Genomic DNA, 15,130 nt, shown 5'->3' on the forward strand with positions numbered 1-15,130 from the left:
TTTATTACGGAGGCAGATTGAGTGGAAAGAAAGTTATATTTGGAGCCAGCAGACCCGAGTTTGAATCCCAGTCCTGTTACACACTATACAATGAACATTATTCAGTCTTCCTTTGACAACTGAGGATCTTGTGGGAGTTTGGGCAAGAGCCTCAGTTTCCTCATCTGTCTAGATTCCTCTAAGGTGCCTTCTAGTTCAAGATGGATTATCCATTTGTTTCACATTTTCCTTGAGATACCACTGGGTTTCCACTTGGGAGTTTCCAGCCCTGTTACTTTCAGACTTGGTCACCTGACTTGCTTTCACTGACAAGCTGAACTACGCAAGGAGGTTCTCCTCCAAATATGGGGAAATCCAACACAGTCAAACAACAATATGCAAGGACAGGCTTGGAAGGCAGTGCCAGTTAGGCGAGTTTTCTGGTGAACTGAGTTACCCAGAACACCCTTCTCATTTCATACCCTTGTTGTTAAAAATCTTTCTAAATTGTCTTGTGAAGTCCAGTGTAAGAATGAAAGCATCTACTAAGTTACTAGGTTGCTACTCTTGGTAAGTCCAGTGTATTGATGAGTGATTGAATGAATGGATGAGAAAGTATCTCCTGAGTTACTAAGCTAAGTTACTAGGTCTTAATGTATGTATGAATGATTGAGTGAATGAATGAGAAAGCATCTACTAAGTTACTATGTCTTGGGAAAGTCCAGGATATGAATGAATGAATGAATGAGAAAACACCCATTAAGTTACTAGGTTATTAGGTACCAAACACTATGATAAGCTTTGAGGATACAAACAGAAAAAGTGAGACCACCTGCTCTCAAGGAGCTTGCATTCTAATTGGGAGTGATAATATCTCATTATGGTTCAGCTATAGGGAAGACAGAATACCCCAAAGTGCTAAGGGGGAAGCAGAGGGGCTGCTGGCCAGGTCTGGGGGTCCTTGTATCATCTCCTGTAGGTCAGATAACAGGGTCATGGATCTGCAGGGGTTAGGGTCAGGGAAGGTGGTAAGTCCTGGAGGACCTCAGGAGGCAGGAGCAAGGTAAGTGTAAGGTTCAGGGGGTCTTCATCTCGCCTGAAGGAATGGAATTGGTGACTTCCGCCTCATCCAAGCTGCATGAGCAAACCAACAGCCCAGACAGATCCTGGGCATCTGGAGCAAGGGGGAAGAGGGGCAGGGGAAGGCAAGGGAGGAAGTGAGCCCCAGTGGAAATGGACCTTTCTTTCCTCCTTTGATGACTAAGGATGTTGTAGTGACTTCAGTTCATCAAAGAATCATCGACTCTTAGAATAGGAAATATCCTTAGAGACCTCAGGCCAACTCCTTCATTTGACAGTGAAGTTAAATGAATCTTTCAGATTCATACAAGGATATCTGGCAGATCTGGGACTCCTTCTCCATCACTACATGACCTCTAGACATCAATATATTAATTATACAGTACTGCAGATAGACATGGCACAGGATATTGGGCTAGAAGAATCGATAGATATTGATTGGGCACCAACTGGGGCTGGGAATCAGAATCACAGAATCTCCTTGTTAGAAGGGAACTTGAAGGTCAAATTAGTCTGCCACAAAGACAAGAAAAAGCTAATCCCTCTTCATCAGGTCACCTCCTTCAAGAAGCCTTCCATGATTCCTTCCAGTTGTTAGCACACTCATATCATTTCGTGATTATGTTGTTTATATCCTGCATTTATGTTCAAACATGTCCAATCCTCCCTCCTTGGAGAGGATGCCTTGAGGGTAGGAGTCACTTACTTTTTTTTGTTGTTGTTTGTTTGTTTTGCCTTTTTTTTGGCAAGGCAATTGGGGTTAAGTGACTTGCCCAAGGTCACACAGCTAGTTTTTGTGTGTGTGTGTTAAGTGTCTGAGGCCGGATTTGAACTCAGGTCCTCCTGAATCCAGGGCCAGTGCCTTATTCATTGTCCCACCTAGCCGTCCCTAAGGAGTCACTTACTTTTGCATTTGTATACCCAGTGCTTGACACTTTTCCACAAAAGCAAAGGATGAACAATAACAATTCTAGGGCCTTCCCTCTGCCGATAATCTCAGATTTATCCTTCATATACAGCTTGCTTGTACATAGTTGTTTGCATGTCGTCTCCGCCCCCCCCCCCCCTTAGACTGGGAGATCCTTGAGAGAAGAAATTATCTCTTATCTTTATAGCTTTAGCACCTGGAGCACAGTAGGCCTTTAATAAATGTTCATTGACTGACTAGAGCTTTTTTTTGGCTTCTTTAGCCATTTCCATTTGTGTCTGACTCTATTACCCCTTTTGGGATTTTTTTTTGGCAAAGATACTGGGCCAGCTTATCATTTTCTTCTGCAGTTCATACTACAGATGAGGAAACTGAGGCAAAAAAAGTTAAGTGACTTGCCCGGGGTCACACAGTTAGCAAGTGTCAGAGACCAGATTTGAACTCAGGAAGATGAGTCTTCCCAACTCCAAGCCCAGGGCTCTTTCCACTGTGTCACCTAGCTACCCCAGAGAAGAAGAGAGTAAGCACTTATTAAATGTCTGTTGGATGATTGATTTGTTGTCCCTGATTTCAAGGAGCCTGCAACCTCACTGAATGGACAGAACTGATACTAGTACAGTATACAGACCACTGCCCTTGTAACAAGGAGCTAGGTTCAAATCCTACCTGAGAGACCAATTGCTTACCTTCTCTTTGCCTCAGTTTCCTCCTCTGTAATGTGGGTCTTGGTGATGGAGAGCTGGGGTTTTCATCCCATCTTTGCTGTTCACTTGCTGCGTGACCTTATGCAGCTAGCCTGATTTCTCTAAGCTTCGCTTTCACTATCTACAAGCTGGGATAATAATAGTTGCCCCATGAACCTCACAGCATTGCTGTGGGAGTCCCACCAGATAACGCCTGTGAAAATACTCAAAGAGTCCTTATTTGTTCCTCCGAGGTTCCAGAACTAAGAGATGAGGAAGAGTCAGAAAAGTGCAATGAAGAGATCGCCTTTCCAGCGGAGTTACTCGTGTGCTCAGAGACCAGAGCCCCAGAGCTAGAAGAAGCTCAGAGGCCATTCCAGCGCAGCCCCTCTCTGCTGAGAGCGAAGGAAACTTTGGCCCAGGAAAGTAAGTGACTTTCTCAAAGTTAGAATGCTAGGAAAATACCAGGGGTGGATGTGAATTCACCTACATCCTTGGACTCCTGAGTCTTGAAAGGCTTTTTGCATCTGTACTAAATTGCTTCCCACCTGTCTTACAATCGATCAATCAATTTGTTGTTGCTTAGTCTTTCAGTCATGTCCAACCCTTCATGGATCATCCTGTCCATGGAGTTTTCTTGGCAAAGATACTAGAGTGACCTGGCATTTCCCTTCTCCAGTGGATTGAGGTTAAGTGACTTGCCCAGGGTCACATGGCTAGTGTCTGAGGTTGGTTTTAAACTCAGGTCTTCCTGACTCCAGGCCCCAAACACTGAGCCACTCAGCTGCCCAATCAATCAATAAACAAATATTATTGAGCATTTACAATGTACCAGAGACCGACTTTCCATTACTCCTCCCGTTAGATTTTAAGCACCTTGAAAACAAGGTCCACACAGTATCTATTCTTGTATCTCTAAAACCCAGAGAAAGGGCTCTGCAGGCGGTAGACAGTTAATAACTATTTGTTCAGCTGAATCCAATGGATCCTAGATTTCGATGTATATAAGGTGCTTGGCAAACCTTACAGTGCTAATAGCTTAATTGCTAGATATAAATGACTGCAATTAACATTACTGCTAATGAAGAGTAATATCCTGAAAAGACCACTGGATTTGGAATCAGCCTGAAGTCTGAGTGGGGCTCCCTATGACCTGTGGAACCCCCGGAAGTGGTCAGGCAGGGCCCTCCCCGTCTGTGTTTCAGTTTGCTCATCTCTAAAATGAGAGAGACTGGGCTACATGAGCTTCAAGATAACTTCTGGCTTTATAGCCTATGATTCTGTGAAGCTGTCACCAAAGGAGAGAGTGCCCTGTCCACACTGTGGTAGAAAGTCTTCATTAGCGGCTGTGACCCCAAAGGCACAATTCACGGGGGGGGGGGGGGGAGGGAGGGGGGGTGTGTGTGTGTGTGGGGTGAGTTGCTCTGAATTCAGCTAGGCTGATTCTCAGATAACAGGGGCAGCTGATGTTGTTCAGTCATGGCCATTCTTTGTGATTCCATTTGGGGTTTTCTTGGCAAATATACTAGACTGGGTTGCCATTTCCTTCTCCAGTTCATTTGACAGATATAGAAACTGAGGCAAACAAGGTTAAGTGACTTGCCCAAGGTCACACAGCTAGTAAATGAGGCTAGATTTGAACCTAGGAAGATGAGTTTTCCTGACTCCAGACCCAGCACTCTAGGCACTATGGTGCCACCTAGCTGCCCCACAAGCAGCTGATGTGCCCACGTTCAAAGCTTTGCCCTCTTCTTAGGATGCCTGTACTCCACTGAGGATAATAGTGATATTATTTGCCTGCCCAATGATGCCATATTGTTATCTCTCCTCCTGGATGGACCAGATACCCTGAGCACATGAATCTTAGTGAATGGGGCAAAATAAACAGATCTTGGGATTTTAAGATGATAGAATTTAGAGCTGGAAGGCATCTAATAGAGATGCCAACCACTTCCTCTGACGCATGAGAAAAATCAGAAGTGACTCATCCAGGGTCATACAGATAGTCAGTAACAGTGCTGGGATGGGAATCCAGGTTCTGTGAATTGGAATCTACCCTTTTTCTCACTACACTACACTACACTATCTCAGCTGTCATCAGGCATGAGAAAAGTGAGAGCTCAATGTGCTTTATTAGCAATTCGAATTTGAAGTGGGGAAGGGTAAGACAGGAAGGAAGAAAGGGAGATGAATTAGGAAGTCATTCAGCACAGGACTTACTTATGGAAAGGAGGGCCCTTGGTAACCATCTGCTCCAGGGTTTCAAAACTTTCTGTGTCATCACCCCACTTTGGCGGGCTGGGGAAACCTAGCGACCCCTTCTCAGAATTAGATTTTTAAATGCATAAAATAAGATACACAAAATCGGATTCAAACCCAGGTCTTTCGACTTTGAATCCAATATTATTCAGTACCATAGCTATAATTGTATCATGGCTGCCGCTTTCTTATAATCCTGTAGAAGCCAGATATAAGCCTAGAATGGAGCGGTAGTACTGGTAATAGAAAGAAAAGGTCTTTTGCTGGAGATATTTCAAAGGAATAATTGGCACCAAGAATCAATATAATATGGAAGGCTGTAAGGAGAGTGTTGCTGGAGCCTGGAGGTGACCGACTGCTAGGCAGGGTTTCTGGGAGTAGACCAATTGGAATTGCTCTGGGAAGTAGGGTCAGAGGATTGAGGACTCCCTCCTTCCTGATTTATGAGTCCCAGGGCCAAGGTGCCTGTATAAAAAGAAACTTCATGTTGATCCAATTTTTTTAGGGATTAGCCCTATAAAACCCGAGTGCCTAAGTGAGATGGATGGGACGTGAATTCTGCTGGAAAGCTCTTAAGAGTCAATGAGCCACACATGTGAGCAGACATATAAATTTACCATTCGTTTCCTGGCAAGGTTTAATTTATGGAATCCATATGGAAACACTGCACGGACTGAGCCCTTCATAAACCCTGGGAGTTCGCTGGCCAAAACATTTCACCTGGCTCCAGAGAACGGGCAAATCTGCCTGGATCCAGGCCCCTCCTGCCCTCCATCAGCCAGTCATTCAACAAACATCTATTAATTATTTCCTATGTATGGGTACTGGCTGCTCCCTGGGCCTGTCCCATTTTACCTTGTGAAATTCTGCCAGGGTGACTTTAAAGAAGGCCAGGCATGGGGCTTTCCCCTCCGCCCCCAACTTCATTGTGAGTAATAGACAGTGACTCCTTCCACACCCAGCTTGGTGGGCTTTTTATAGCAAGGCCTAGAGTCAAATCAGTCAGCAGTATGCAAAAGGCCATGGAGAATGGGGTGACAGGGGAGGAGAGCTGTGCCAGTGCCCTGGACTGACTTGGCCTGGCTTTGACCCTGTCTCTCTGGATGGGCCTTCTTTCACTTCCCCCTACAATGTTTCTCTGTTCTGTTCCTGCTTGGGTTGGCCAGTCAGGCTCTGAGAAGAGCCTTCCTTCATCTGGTCTATGGAGGTGGGAGCCTGGATATCCATAAACCCTGAGAACTACTTAGCAAATAGTCCATAGTGAGGGGTGGGTCATCAGGAATTACTGACCCCCTCGCTACAGACCCAACACTCTCTGGGATACAGAAGGTTAAGATCCTTAACCACAGAGCTAGAAGAGGGATGAGAGGTCATCTGACCCAGTCTCTTCATTTTACATATAGGGGAAACTGAGGATTCACAGTATCCTAGGATTTAGAGACCTGCCTGGCCCATGATGCCTCCTGTCTCTCCCTCAGGGTGCCTTACTGCTTCATCGAGCTCAGCTCTCCTGCCCTGTGGGTGACAGCTGGTGGTAGAGATGAGAACATTGGCAGCTGGTGGTAGAGATGAGAATATTGCCTCATGAAGGTGTGTAAACAAGCAATGCTACATAAAACCAGTTGTTATTGGTCTGTGCGTGGCCTTCACCCTCCAGGAACTTACAGTCCAGACACACACAGCATCCTTTCAGTATTTAAGACTCTCTAACACCACTGGGTAGTGAGAGTTGTGTAAATGCGCACAATATTTGAATGACAACCAAGGCACAACATCACAGCCTTGTCCACGAAGTCTGTCCCACAGCTGAACAAGAAGCTCTTCTACTACCTAGCTAATAAGCGGTTCACTGGCCTTTGCTTCAAGATTTCTGAAAAGGGGAACCCCTACCTGCCCAGGCAACTCACTCTATTATCCTGGTGGCCCCTTTCTGGACACTCCATTTCATCAGATCCAAGCCCTTCCTAAAACGTGGGGCCCAGGGCATGCAACACCCCTAGTGGGGCTTTCTGTAATATCTTAAACATGGCGACAGGAGTCTTCATAGAATTGATCTTCCTTAGATACAGAGTTGACCATCTCACCCAAATTCCAGTGGCTCCCTATTCACTCCACGATCCAATATACAATCTTCTGTCTGGCTTTCACAGCTCTTCGAGAGCTGGTCCCCTCCTACCTTTCCAGTCTTCCCATAGCTTACTTTCCCCCATGTACTCTGTGATCCAGTGACTTTGGCCTCCTGGCTGTTCCTCACCCAGGATACTCCATCTATTATCTCTGAGCATTTTCATTGGCTGTCTCCCCCATGCCTGAACACTTTACTACTTCCTCCCCCTCCTCCTTCCCCTCCTCCTCCTCCTCTTCCTTCTCCTCCTCCTGCTCCTCCTCCTCCTTCCCCTCCACTTCTCTGTTTCCTGGCTTCCTTCACATCTCAGCTAAAATCCCCCCCTCTGGCCAGATGCCTTTCCCAGTCCTCCTTCACCTTAATGCCTTAAATCTAATTCATGCACAAGTCATCACCCTGTGATGTCACTGATCCTCTTCAAAAAAGGAAGGAGGAACAGTAGCAACCCAACAGGCACACAGGGTTGTTGGGCCGGTCCAATGAAAGCACACACATAAAGGGGCCTGCAAACTCTAAAGTGCTCGATATTAGCACTATCATAGATATAATCAGTACAAAAACGATGTAAATAGCATCAAATGAATAATATCAATATTAATAACATAAATCTCAGATTCCTTCAGCTACTTTTCATCTGGTGCTTTCACTCCGTCTCCTTACTCTGGACACACTCCAGTTTGGCAGCGTCCTTCCCAAGACACAGGGGACAGAACTGAACACAGTATTCTAAGGTGTGGTCGGCCCAGGGCAGAGGACGGCAGGGCTGGGCCCCCCCCTAAATCCTGGACACCGTGCCTCTAGTAATTCAGGCTAGGATCTCATTAGCTTGTTCTGGGCGAAAGACTCTATTTTAAAAGAATAATAATAAACAATTCATATTTATCTAGCATTTTAAGGCTTAGAAAACAACAGCCCTATTTTTTTTTTTTACAAAAAACCCACAGCAGACATCTCTCCCCCGACCTGCCAACATGCTCGCCCTTTTCCCCACCAGGAACCACAGAACAGCTTTCCTTGGTGTTCTAAGGCAACTATTCAGTCTTGATTTAAGATATTACTCTTATCAGAAATGGGAGAGTGTCCTCTTCCCTTTTATTGATAGCTGAAATCTGCGTCAGCTCAGAATAAAGCCACACTGAGCCAGACAGCCCAGAATTAAAAAAAAAAAAAGATGTTAGATAATGATATTATTCATCTTATTTACCCAGTACTTATCCACCAGCTGACACTTTCAGGGTCCTTGCCAGTTAAAAAGAGAAGGCTGGAAAAGGAGAAATCTGCCAGGGACCTTAGAAATCAGAAGGTATTCATAGCCAACCAGTGAATGGACTAATGATACTTTCCAGTTATCTTCTATCCTTCCCAGGGCCTTTCAATAAGTGTTCTCTGGTCATTACCTGATTCATTCTTATCTCTGTTCTAGGAAGTGGGGGAGAGGGGCTGGAGGGTGGGAGGGAAGGAGACATAGGATTTCCACGTGCCTGATAGGGAAATGGTCCTAGCCAAAAGTGGCATGGGTACAGTCTAATGGTACATGATAGACCATGCAGCTCATTTGGGGAAGATTTGGGGTTCTTGTCTACAAGCCTTTCTCTTTTAGAAGGGAAGATGTCCTTACATCTTACAGGTGCCTGTGTGGGGCAGCAGATGTGTGATCCTGGGGGCTGCATCTGGAAGCAGATGGGCTACTTTGGTATTCTGGTTCTTCTATTACCTGTGTGTCCTAGGAGAAGTCACTTCCCCTTTGGGGGGGCAGCTGGGAGGTACAGTGGATAGAGCTCTGGGTCTGAGGTCAGCAAGACCCAAGTTCAAATCCAGCCTTGGATACTCCCTAGATGTAATTGAACAAGAAGTCCCCACATCTTCCCAAGCTTGGGACCATCTCCAGCACCTCTGATGGTCAGTCAGTCTTTACTTAAAGATGTCTCCAAAGAGCAGAAATCCACCATCTCTTGGAAAAGCCCATTCCACTTCTGGATAGTGCTAATCTTTCTTTTTTTTCTTTTTGGAGGTGGGAAGGCAGGGAAATTGGGGTTAAGTGGCTTGTTCAAGGTCACACAACTAGTAAGTGTGAAGTGTCTGAGGCCAGATTTGAACTCAGATCCTCCTGACTCCAGGGCTAGTGCTCTATTCACTGTACCATCTAGCTGCCCCAGGGTAGCTCTAATCTTTAGGAAGTCTTCCTTTATATCAAGCCAAAACCTGCCTCTTTGAAACTTCTACCTGTCTTGTGGTTCTGATCTCTGGGGCCAAGCAGAACACAAGACTTATTTCTCTTCCATGGCACAGCTCTTCAAAGATTTGAGGAGGGCCAGCTAGGGGGCACAGAGGATAGAGCCCTGACCCCAGAGTTAGGAGGAACTAGTCAGTTAGTTCAAATCTAGCTCTGACACTTACTAGCTGCGTGACCCTGGGCAAATCACTTAACCCCAATTGCCTAAAAAAAAAAAAGAAGATGGGAATAATAGCTATTATTTCTTCCTTAGGATAAATATTCTCAATTCTTGGATTGATCTTTGCGTGATATGATCTTTGAGGTATGAGAAAAGGAGAGGAGCGGAAAGAGAACTGACTTTCGATTGAGAAGACCTGGGTTCCAGGATGAGTTCTGGCTACTTGCAGCTCACCGTCTCATTCTCACAGAATCATAGTTTTAGGGAGGGAAAAAACAATAGAAGCCAGAAGACCAGGCCAGGTACCTCCTGACCCTCACCTGTCCCTGTGAAAGGGTCAGACTGGATGATGGGAGGCCAAGGTGTCAAACATGTGGCCCCCAATGCCCAGATTAAAACTGGGAAACCAGATTAACTGGGAAATACTTAATAAATAAACAAAAACATATCAAAACATAGATAATATTATATTTTGAAACTAATATGCAGCCCATAGGAATCTTGATGTGTGGTTTAGGTCCCCATTTCTATTTTGGTTTGACCCAGTGACCCAAGGTTTCCTCCAGCCCAGTATGATATAGTAGAAAGAAATATCAATTTGGAGACAGAGGACCTGAGGTCAGATCAGAGCTCGACCTTGGGCAGTCACCTTGGGCAGGCCACATTCCCTCCAGTATGGATGTAAAGTCCAATGAAGGAGGCAGGACTAGCTTGCTGAGGACCCTTCCGCCTTTAACTCTTGCTTACTCAAGTACAGAGCTAATGAGGCCAAGGTCAGGAAAGCCTGGATCTGCATGTGGCCTTCACTATGTTCCAAAGCCTCAGAAAACACCCATAACCTTGAACCAGAATAAACAAAGGGCAACATGTTTGAGGTAAGATTAAACATGTACATTTTGTGCAAAGAAAGGATAAGGTGGAGACAGGAGTAGCTGGGCTGGAGTTATGGGTTTGAAAGGAGGGAGGTTTTGGGGAAATAACTTTTTTTTAGTCAGGAGGCAGTGTGGAGTACTGGATCGAACCCTGGACTCAAAATCAGAGAGACATAGGTTCAAATCCTGCCTCAGCCTAGCTGTGTGACCCTGAGCATGTCACTTAACCTCTCTGGGCCTATATCCTCATCTATGACATGAAAAGACAAACAAACCAAAAAAGGCCTCACAAGATTTTTGTGAGGATCATATAATATATGTAAAGCCCTTTGTAAACCTTAAAGCTCTAGGAAAATATAAGGTATTATTCTCATTCAGGGAGGGTACAAGAAAAAAGTAGGAACTTGGGGCTTAAATGGTGAAAAGACTACAGCTTAATCACGAGGAGCCAAGAGGAAGTGAAAAATGTGCACTGTGGAGTACCTTGGGGAAGGCTTGAGTAGACCAGTCTAACAAAAGTGGAAACCAAGTAAATTTCCTTGAGAAGAGTAGAGGGGAAGGGAATAACAAGCATTTCTTAAGCACCTACTATGAGTCAAGTTAAGAGGGTTAAGAGCCCCTGGAAGGCAAGGGCTGTTATTATCCCCACAAATTCTATCTCACGTGATCCTCACAATTGTGGGAGGCAGGAAGTGTTATTATCTCCACTTCATACTTGAGGAAACTGAAGCAAACTGAAGTTAAGTGACTTGCCCAGGGTCACACAGCTAGTATGTGTCTGAGACTGTATTTGAACTTGGGTCTTCCTGGCTCCAGGTCTAGGACTCTGTGCACTATGGTGCCACCTAGCTGTGAGAAAAGTGGAAGGCTCACTGCTTCTCTTTTATCATCATCCCTTTCTGTCCACTTCCATAACCAACACTTCCATAATTCAGGTCCTCATCACCTCTGATCAGGCCTATTGTGCCATCTTCTGATTGGTCTCCTTCCCTCTTCATTCTTTCTTCTCTCCAATTCTCTCCACACAGCTGCCACTATGATCCTTCTAAGGAGCAAGTCTATGTCACTCCCCTGCTCAGAAGTCCTAAGTGGCTCCCTATTAACTCCTTTCACCAGAGCCATATTCTATCTATTCAAACAGCTCTTCCTTCAAATTGACATTTGACAGCTCTCTGCACATTCACCTGGGTGGCACCCATGTCTAAGAAACGCTCTCTTCTCATCTACCCCTCTCAGGACTCTGTTCACCTCCTCTGGGAAGCCCTTTTTAACATCACTGCCTTTTCCCTAATCAGTTCTCATTCCCAAGGCCCATTCTCTCTCTCCGATTTAACTATCTGAAAACATCCGGTTTTCTCCAGACCGTAAGTGCCCTGAGGGCAGTGAATGTGTTCTGTCTGTTTGTTTTTTCTTTCTCTCCATCCGCTAGCCTGGGTCTTAACAAATGTTTGTTAAACTGAATTGTATTGAAGCCTTTGAAAGAGAAGGTGAGGAAAGCAGGGTGGGGCAGTGGCAAATGGGCTGGCTTTGGAACCAGAAGATCTGCATTCTAATCCTGCTTTTGGTGCTTCCTTTTAGTACCTCCTAGGCGTCAAGAAGGGAGGAGGAGGGCACAGAGGAATGAGGGTAGCATCAGAGAGATTTAAATCAAAAGGATGCTTTAGAGATCATCGAGTTCAAGGTTTCTTAACCTGAGGTCTAAGAACTTGGTTTAAAAAAAAAAATATATATATATATATATGTAGATATATACAGATAGATATGTAGATAGATATAGATACATAGAGTTATAAATGTAAAACATATATCTATATAAAATATATACTGATGTAAACATAATATATATATTGATAATTATATTCCAATATAATTGGTTTCCTTTGTAATCCTATGATTTTCATTTTGTGCATTAAAAAAAATTTATTTGAGAGAAGGGCTTCCAAAGGTTTCAACAGACTGACAAAGAGGTCGATGGAGTCAACATGCAGTTGACTAAGAAGCATTTATTAAGTGTTTATTATGGGAGAAAGGGGCATAGCGAGGTGGCTCACTGGAGTCGGGAAGACCTCGGACACCTACTAGCCACATGACCCTGGGTAAGTCACTTAACCTCTGCCTTAACCTACCAGAGAAGGAAATGGCAAACCACTTCAGTATCTTTGCCAAGAAAACCCCATGGACAGTATGAATTGTAAAGTGGGGATAATAATGCCACCTGCCTCCCAGGTTTTGGAAAGCTCTTGATATGGTACCTAGTGCATAATAGGAGTTTACTAAATGCTTATTATTTTCTTCCCTTCTACTCTTCTCAACGACATTTGCTTAGTTTCCCCTTTGTTTGGCTGGTCCACTCAAGCTTTCCCCAAGTGCACACTCTTCAGTGTAACTCTTCCTGACCCTATGGACCATACTGTCCATGGGGCTTTCTTGACAGATACTAAATGGTTTGCCATTCCCATCTCCAGTTCATTTTACAGATGAGGAAACAGAGGCAAACAGGGTTAAGTGACTTGCCCAGAGTCACTTCTCTTTAAATTCGAGTTCAAGAGTCGAACATGACTGAATGACTGAACAACATGGGAGAAGACAATACATAAAATGGAGTTGAAAAGAATGGGAGAAGTTTCCCACCCCATCCCCCACCCCTCATGGTGGTGAAATCCAGAGTCACAAGCAGAGAAGGGAGAAGAATGGAGGATGGTGGGCCTAAAGTCTTCCTCAAAATAGAGGACCTCACCAGTGGCAGAAAGAGGCAGGGGATTTCAAAAGGGGAGAAGGTCATAGAGGCAGAGAAACACCCAAAAGGTTAAGCACTCCTGGGCTAGTCCAATTTTTCTTATATTATGGATGAGAAAACTGAGACCTAGGGAGGAAGAGCCTATAAGCATTCAGGCTGTGAATGAGGCCTGTGCTCTTTCTATAATACATGGCCAGTCATTTGCTACCTGTATGACCTTGGAAAAGTCACCTGACCTTCTGGGCTTCAGTTTTCTAAAAAAAACTATTCAGGAGAGGAGGGCGAAGGGAATTAATCAAGAAAGATGGCGATGGGCTATGATTTGCAGCAAGAAGAAACATCAGCTGTTCACAATGAAGTTATTTAAGGAAAGGTCATAAGGGAAGAAAGTGGTCACTTTGGATGCCTTTTTTTCCCCTCTCAAGAAAAACCAAGTGAGTGAAAAAGAGAGACTCATTAAAGAAGTCACTTGACTGGGCTTCAGGTGTTTAAACTGTGGGGGTGGGGAAGTCAAGAACAGCCTTCTTATGTCAAGCTGGATACTGTAACCAAGCTGTGTATTCCAAGATTTCCTCCCATTATCAAGGGATGTAAGTGCTGAGCTCTACAGGGTTGGCCTTATCATGTGACTTTGCTGAAGACTTCCTCTCAAGGGTCTGAGGAAGGCATACAGACAGGGTGGTCTCAAGGCTGTGATCAGAGGAGGAGAAATCTTTCTTTTCCTTTGGATGGTGACAGGGGGGAGTGACCAGAGAGAGATGAGAGCTAGGTACCTTTTGTTTCAGGCTGTTCTGAGCATTTGGGGAACAGCTGTCTTGGAGGGCTCCTTCTGTCCCCAGGCTAAGTACAAAGACTGCCTATTTATCACTCTCAGCCATGTGACTTAATTAGAAAATTCTTTCCTGACATGTAACAACACTGACCTCTGGGTCATGGGACCAGTTCTTTGGAAATACCTTTCCCAAACCTGGCAGTCTCTGTCCCCCTACTTCATCTGATCTTCTTCCCCTCTCCCAGCCCCTACCCCCCACCATCTCCACTCCCTAGTCCAATATATTCTCCACATGGTGACATCATCTTCTTAAAGCACTGCCCTCCTGCTCAAATCTTCAATGGCCCCTGGTACTGACTATGAAACAGAAGCAATCTGGCTTCAAACTACTTTCCCAACTTCTCCCTTTCTGTCTTCCTTTGTTCACTGTGGGCGGCCCAGTGGATAGAGAACTAGAAACTTGGAGTCAGGAAGACCTAAGTTCAAGTTTGGCCTCAGACACTCATCAGCCGTATGACCCTGGGCAAGTGATTTAACCTCATTTTCTTTATCTGTAAAATGGGTATAATAACAGCACCTACCTCCCAGGGTTGTTGTGAGAATCAAATGAGATAATATTTGCAAAGGGCTTAGGATTTTCCACGGCTGGCATATAATAAGTGCTTAATAAATGCTAATTTCCTTCCTCATTCTCAAGCCAAACTGCACTACTCACTCCTCCCAGTAACATAAGTAGTTCACGTGTATATGGTACTGTAATCTTCCTAGTGTTTTCCTCACTAACACCCTACAAGACAAGTCTTGCAAGAATCCTTGCCTCCATCTTACAGCTCAGGAAGATTCTGTTCAAAAGGACTATGGGACTTGCTCATGGTCTTGCAGTCAATAAATATGGGAGTTGGGGGCTTGAACCCAGATCTCCTGCCTCCAACTTGGCCTCTCTTTTCATAGATGCCAAATATGTCTTATGTTTTCCTTCTTTTATACTCTTTATTCTGTCTGGAACTCCCCAATTCCATTCTCCCCTGATTCTAGTAGTTTATGAAGATGTCTTCTTTCCCCTACTGAATTCCAGTAGAACGTAAGCTCCATGAGGGCAGGGATCATTATTTGTATTTGTAATCCCAGAACCTGGCATAAAGACCTTAATAAATGTTCACTGATTGATTAAATGATATGGGAGCTGCTGTAAGGTCCTTCCTCCCCTTCGTCTTAGTTTCCTTTCCAAGGATCCAGAACAGCTGCTGCAGTACTTAGATCCCCCAGTTTGTGGCCCAAAGTAGGTGTTCAATAAATGCTTGA

At 44.7% G+C, this 15,130-nt stretch overlaps 1 long non-coding RNA gene across 1 annotated transcript; it reads left to right on the forward strand.

Annotated features, from left to right (window-relative positions):
- Positions 1-434: 434 nt before the first annotated feature.
- On the forward strand, positions 435-9,902 carry LOC138159591 (uncharacterized). Its single transcript, XR_011167921.1, has 3 exons — positions 435-549; positions 2,925-3,096; positions 9,541-9,902. It is a non-coding gene; the product is annotated as an uncharacterized lncRNA (long non-coding RNA).
- Positions 9,903-15,130: the final 5,228 nt, after the last annotated feature.

Source organism: Petaurus breviceps, unplaced genomic scaffold (assembly GCF_028583685.1).
Source record: "Petaurus breviceps papuanus isolate PSGF00001 unplaced genomic scaffold, PetGlider_PUasm1.0 176, whole genome shotgun sequence".
NCBI lineage: Eukaryota > Metazoa > Chordata > Mammalia > Diprotodontia > Petauridae > Petaurus > Petaurus breviceps.